This window comes from Galendromus occidentalis, unplaced genomic scaffold (assembly GCF_000255335.2).
Source record: "Galendromus occidentalis unplaced genomic scaffold, Mocc_1.1 scf7180000076737, whole genome shotgun sequence".
Taxonomy (NCBI): domain Eukaryota; kingdom Metazoa; phylum Arthropoda; class Arachnida; order Mesostigmata; family Phytoseiidae; genus Galendromus; species Galendromus occidentalis.
Window position 1 is genome coordinate 5617 of NW_003804726.1, and position 6472 is coordinate 12088.

A 6472-nucleotide genomic window follows, 5' to 3' on the forward strand; every position below is an offset into this window, starting at 1 on the left:
GCTCTTCGGGACATGAAGGACGAGGGAAGCGTAGGTCTGGGGGGCAGTGCCGTTGAACTTGGCAACAGAGATGACATCGGTAGAGATCGTCCTGCAGGAGCTGAGCATCGAAGCCGCGGGGCCGAGGGATCGGTTCGGGACACAAAAATCCTCATCGTCGAGACAGTGATGCTAGGGCGACGAGTAGCAGCCCGAAGTAGATCAGAGTCGGCCCCACTGCTGCCAGATATGGGACGGAGCACACGAGTAGCAGCGGGAGCTGCGCGAATCAGGCCATCGTCGGCCCCAAAAGATGACGTGGGAACAGCGCTAGCATCGGCTGGACGGGTGAGCGGGGCCGCAGGCAAAAGAGCGATACCGACGGAAGGGGCGCAATGACGCGCCGGTGTGGGGCAGTAGCCGCAGAACGAGCAGGTGGATCAGAAAAGGGCGTCCCACGTGTTGACGGCAAGTGATCAGTGCGGAGAGCGAGCACATCAGCATCAGTGACCGCGGACAAGCAGAGTCTCCGCCTTAGTAGGAGGTTCTCGCGTAGGGGCTGCAGTCGGGAATAAGAACCGGGAAAATTCCCGGGAAAAACCCGGGTCCCGGGACCGCCGCTCCCGGGAGAAACCCCGGGAAAGAATCTTGAATCCGGGGACATTTTTCCGGGAAAAAGCCCGGGTTCCGGAACCGGCGCTCCCGGGAGAAATCCCGGGAAAGAATCTTGGGTCCGGGGACATTTTCCAGGGAAAATTTGGTGTCGGGTTTAGGGAGCTGGTCGAGAGACCGATCCCGAACGATAGACTGAGAAAAGCGAATGCCGGGACCGCATTCCCCGCGGAAAATCATGAAGAGACCTCAGCTCCATCGGCGCCGTAGTGATATAGAGTCGTGATCCCGTATAAATATCCAGTATATATGAATTTTGACTTCGGATTCGCGAGTGATCATACGCTCGGATAAAACTACCGTTCAATTCGAGATTTTATCCTTCATAGTAGATGATGTCTCCGAGACTTCGATGACATCGAGTGCCTCACTTAGTTAGATACCATCACGAATCAATCAGCAAAGCACCTCCGCTGATATGCAAAGACATTTGCTAGATGAAGGGGTCGATGATCTGATTGATCAGCGATATCGAACTTGACTCAGGTGTTTGCTTTGATATCCTAGCCTGTCTTCGCGACTTCCGAGATCCACCTCTCGACTAGCTAACAGGTGACGAACATCAGTAAGCTAGTGCTCCTCGAAGAGGGAGCTTCCACGACTGTTTCGAAGTCCAAAAGGTTTCTTCTGTGAATTCACGAGTGACCGCGTTGTCCCCGCCATACTCTTCCGCATCGCCGAAATGGACTCACGCCCAGCGAGATCCCCGGAAAGTTGGGTTTGGTCGCATTTTTCGAAAAATGGGAATTACACAGCGTCGTGCGGCTTCTGCGGCAAGGACCTCAAGTGCGTTGGTAGTAGCATCAGTGGTCCAGCGAGACATCTGAGAGAGCAACACCAAGTGTTCAGTTATGATACGTCCACAGATTCAGCCGTCTCATCTCCGCGACCCACAATCACTTCGTTCCGCGCTCCTATCTATAACGATCGGGATCCTAAGAAGCTGATTGCAAAGCCGGTCGCGCAGGACGGTCTACCATTCAGAACGATTGCTTGCTCTGAGGTGCTGAGATTCCTCCTCGAAGACTATACTGTCAAGCCCGTGCCTACGTCATCAAATGCGAGATTTTATAGAGAAGTATCAGAGTGTAAGGGGCTTGTTCGCGATCTCATTCGACGAGGCTTCTGCGGTGAATCTCCTCACCGGTATCGCAGTTTAAATTTGAGAGCTGAGGGCTATCACAGAAACTCCGCTCTCAGCTATGCCTGGTTCACGGGCTGCATAATGCGCCCGGGAGAGTTCTCAAGACAGTATAACAGGGCCGAGAGCTTATTATTTGATACTTATGCGGAGGAGCTGTCTTTTCCTGAAATTTATCTTGGGGTGGGCCGGAAGATCACGTCTAAGGATGCTGCAGGTGTTCGAGCAACGCCGTATAGTTTATGCATGTCTGAAATACGGAGGAGTGACAGACGTGGGGTTGTTCCCCAACATGTTCTTTACATGGCCATGAAAATCATGCGTCATCGAGTGAATGATGGTATTCAAAACATGTATCGATGTTTAAGAACAACAGAGACCATAACTAGGAGAATGATTGAGGACCGTACTTTCGTAGAGCGCTTGATCGAAACAAATCAAGCGTTCTTGAAAACGATTCCCAATTCTGTGCAGTATTGGTCGCAACGACGGAGGGATTCATTCGCAATGATACGGAAGCTCGGGAAACCGACCGCATTCCTCACGCTGAGCGCGAATGAAACACGATGGCCACACCTACTCCGAATACTCCATCGGCTCTCAGATGAATTCAAAACTAATGAGCTGAGCTCTGAAGCGAACGAGGTCCTGAATCAGCTCGACAGCTTCCAGCGGGCACATCTCGTGGCGGAAGATCCCGTAGCTCTTACAACCCCTTCGGTCCTCATCGCGTGCTTGACTATTTTCTCTGTATCGGATTTCAACATAGAGGGAGTCCACACGCTCACATAATACTTTGGTTGGATAATGACCCCAATGAAGATCTGAGTGAGTACATGCCACGCACAGCTCAGATGATCACAGATGTGTGTAGCGTCGAGAAAGATGATCTTAACGACCCAGACGGTATTCGTAATCAGACTCACGCGCATACCTTCACGTGCACAAAACGCGGCGAGAAACATTGTCGCTTTAATATTCCCTTTTGGCCAATGTTTCAAGCACGAGTTCTTTTACCACTGTAGAGGTTTCACTCCTCGCCTATCGCCGAGTTACACGTAGTTATGGGCTGTCTATATAAATGAGTATGCTCAGTCCAATAAACGACGAAGTCTAATCCTTCATGACCCTTCAATTGGCGCAGTCGACATCCCTGTGCCATGGCTCCAACAACGTCTTCCGAAGATTCTCTGATGGAAAAGATTGTGGAGGCGCTCCGCATGTTGGCCAGCGAAAAGAGAGATACAAGTCAGGAAACAAATAGAGCCGTGGCCCTTACGAACGCTCTAACCTTAATCGGCACTTTCGAATACGACCCAGAGAGCGGGTTGACCTTCCAGCGGTGGTTCTCCAAGAATGAGCACAGTTTCCGAACTCTCTGTGAGTCAGATGCGGAACGACGTCAGCTCCTCTTGCGCACTCTCGGGAAAAGTGAATACACACAACTTCGTGGTAGAACCTCACCAAATGAGCCCGAGAGCCTGGAATACGTTGCCCTGGTCGTCATTTTGAAAGACATGTTTGCCGTTTCAAAGTCTTTGTTCCGCCGGCGGTTCGAAACGTTGCTCCAAGATCGCCTACCTCCCGGAAAGACCGCGGAACAGATCGCCAGTAACGCTGTCTTGAGAGCTGATGATTTCGAGTTGAGCTCATTCTCCTTGGACTCTCTCCGAATTTTCATCATGCTTCTGTCTGTTTCCGATCCCAGCTATCAAGGCCTACGCAACGTGATCATAAAAGCCGTCGACGACAAACCATCGGTAACTGCTGATGAGGTTCGCTTGGTCATGAAGAGGTACGAGACGCGTACAAGCGACGCTAAACTCAACTACGGTGTGACGAAGGAGGACCCAACTACTCCAACCGTATTCGCCACCACACTGAGGAAGCCAGCAAAGAAGACAGCAAAGAACCCCCAAGCCGCCGGTCGTCAGTCAGTCAAGGAGCAAGCATCTTGTGCTGGCTGTGGTGGGGACCACATTCGTCGAGACTGCAAATTTCGCAAGGCGAAATGCAACGTCTGCCGAAAACTTGGTCATATCGCCAAAGTTTGTCGTGCAACTGGGTCGAACGCTGTCTACATCAACAGGGTGCTCGAAACTTCGCAGCTTTCTGAGGGTCGAACCTTCGTCACGGTCGACGTCAACGGGTCACCCATCGAATTCCGCGCAGATTCTGGGGCGGACATCTCTACGATTGGGATACAGACCTGGAAGTCTCTCGGGAGCCCGGCGCTCACAGAGTACGGGAACCAATGCACGCATGTTGATGGTGATGATATCAAGCTGATGGGCTATTTCATGGCGAAATTCACTCACAACGGGAAGACCGTCCAAGAACCTCTACTCGTTCTCGCGAGGGGCAAATCGAGCCTGCTCTGCGGTCGCCTGCTGATACAGCTCGGCTTGGTAGTCTGGAAAGTCGAGAATCCACAACCTGAAGTGGGCCTCGTCAACTCGGCTTCCGTACAGTCAAATTATCCGAAGCTCTTCGAGGCAGGGCTTGGGCTCTGCAACAAAGTGACCGTGCAGCTTCGCTTACGAGAAAACGCCACTCCGGTTCATCTGAGGCCTCGTCCGGTCGCCATAGCGCTCCAAGAACAAATCGATAAGGAGTTGGACAGGCTCATACAGAATGGAACTCTGACCAAAGTGGATTTCTCCGAGTGGGCCACCCCGATCGTGGTCGTCAAGAAAGCGAACGGCTCCATACGTGTTTGTGCCGATTATTCTACCGGGCTCAATGAAGCTCTCGTTGATATCGAGCATCCATTACCAAATATGGAGGAAATCATGACCAAGTTCTCGGGGAACAGAGTCTTTTCCCAGTTGGACTTGGCCGACGCCTACCTCCAACTACCCCTGGATGAGAACAGTCAGCGGGTGACGACAATCACCACGCACAGGGGCCTGTTCCAATACACCCGACTTGTTTTTGGACTGAAGACCGCGCCGTCTATCTTCCAAAAGACAATCGAGCAGGTGCTAATGGGAATGGAGGGCGTCTTGGTCTACCTAGATGACATCCTGGTGATGGCCCCGGATACCGAGCGGCATGATCAACGCCTGAACCGGGTTCTCCAACGGTTGCAAGACTCCGGGTTCCATTTGAAGCTAGAGAAGTGCTATTTCCACGTTCCGAAAGTCAAATATTTGGGAATGGTGGTTTCATCAAGGGGGATCGAGGCCGACCCGTCCCGAATTTCTGTTATCAAGGAACTTCGTCCGCCCAGAAACCAGAAAGAAGTCAGATCACTTCTTGGAATGGTCAATTATTACGGGAAATTCGTTGATAACATGCATCGTCACAAACCCTTGTTGGAGGCTCTTCTTAAGAAAGATGTGCGATTCGTGTGGACACCTGAACATGAGAAGGCCTTGGCGAAAAATCAAAGAGATCCTTACCGGTCCCCTGCTGCTCACGCACTATGATCCGAGGCAAACTCTACTCGTCGCCGCAGATGCAAGTCCATCGGGTATCGGGGGAGTTTTGTTACAACGATACGCCGATGGTAATGAAAAGGCTGTCTTCCACATGTCCAAGTCGCTCACGAAAGCACAACGCAACTACTCCCAGATCGAGAAAGAGGCGCTCGCTTTGGTGACGGCTGTAGAACGATTCCGCAAATTCATCTGGGGAAGACATTTCATACTGCAAACGGATCATCGGCCTCTACTCGCGCTTTTCCGGACCTCTAATACGAAAGGCCTGCAGGAGCGAACTGCTGCCCGACTCCGTCGATGGGCACTGCGGTTGCTTGGTTTCAATTTCGACATAGAGTATGTCCGTACTGACGACTTCGGGCAGGCGGATGCGTTGTCACGGCTCATCTCGGAAGCAAGGCTCAGCAGCCAGGACTCGGATCTCGATGAGGTAGTCGCTTCGATCCACCACTGTGTGGACAGCGAACTTCAAGAACTGACGGTAGAGAGCATGCCATCCGCACAAGCACGGCGGTTCTTGGTCGAGCAGACCGCGAAAGATCCCGTCCTGTCAAAAGTCTTGTTGCGACTCATGGATGGTTGGAATGAAAGTGACAAGAAAGATCCACTGCTCCGCCCATTCTATAATGCCGCTGATTCCTTGTGCATGCTGAATGGAATACTCCTGCTCAGCGATCGGACAGTCGTTCCAAAAAAAGTTCAGAGTCTTGTTCTGGAACAACTACACAGAGGTCATCCAGGTATACGGCGTATGAAAGGGTTGGCACGACGGCACTTCTTCTGGCCGGCCATGAACGCAGACGTCGAGAGGTTGGTTCGAGCTTGCGAGCACTGTGTTCAGACAGCGTCGAAACCAGTGAAAGTACCGCTATCACCGTGGCCGAACACCGGTAAGGTCTGGTCAAGGGTGCACGTCGATTTGGGTGAGCCTAAGAAAGGCAAATCGTTCATTGTTGTCGTGGACAGTTTCTCTAAATTCATGGATGCCCAGTGGTTGCCTTCGATAACCGCTCAGTCCGTGATCAGTTATCTGCGGAGTCTGTTCCGAGTACTAGGTCAACCAGAGACCATCGTCTCAGATAATGGACGACAATTCACCGCAGCGGATTTTGCCAAGTTTTGTGAGGAGCTCAACATTGTGCACTTGCGTTGCGCGCCATACATGCCGCAGAGCAATGGTTGTGCCGAACGCATGGTAAGAACAATCAAATCCGCGCTCGATTCTTCTTCTGACTCA

At 51.9% G+C, this 6472-nt stretch overlaps 1 pseudogene; it reads left to right on the forward strand.

Moving 5' to 3' along the window:
• The first annotated feature begins 2952 nt into the window (after positions 1 to 2952).
• LOC100900580 (uncharacterized protein K02A2.6-like) lies at positions 2953 to 6454 on the forward strand (annotated as a pseudogene).
• Positions 6455 to 6472: the final 18 nt, after the last annotated feature.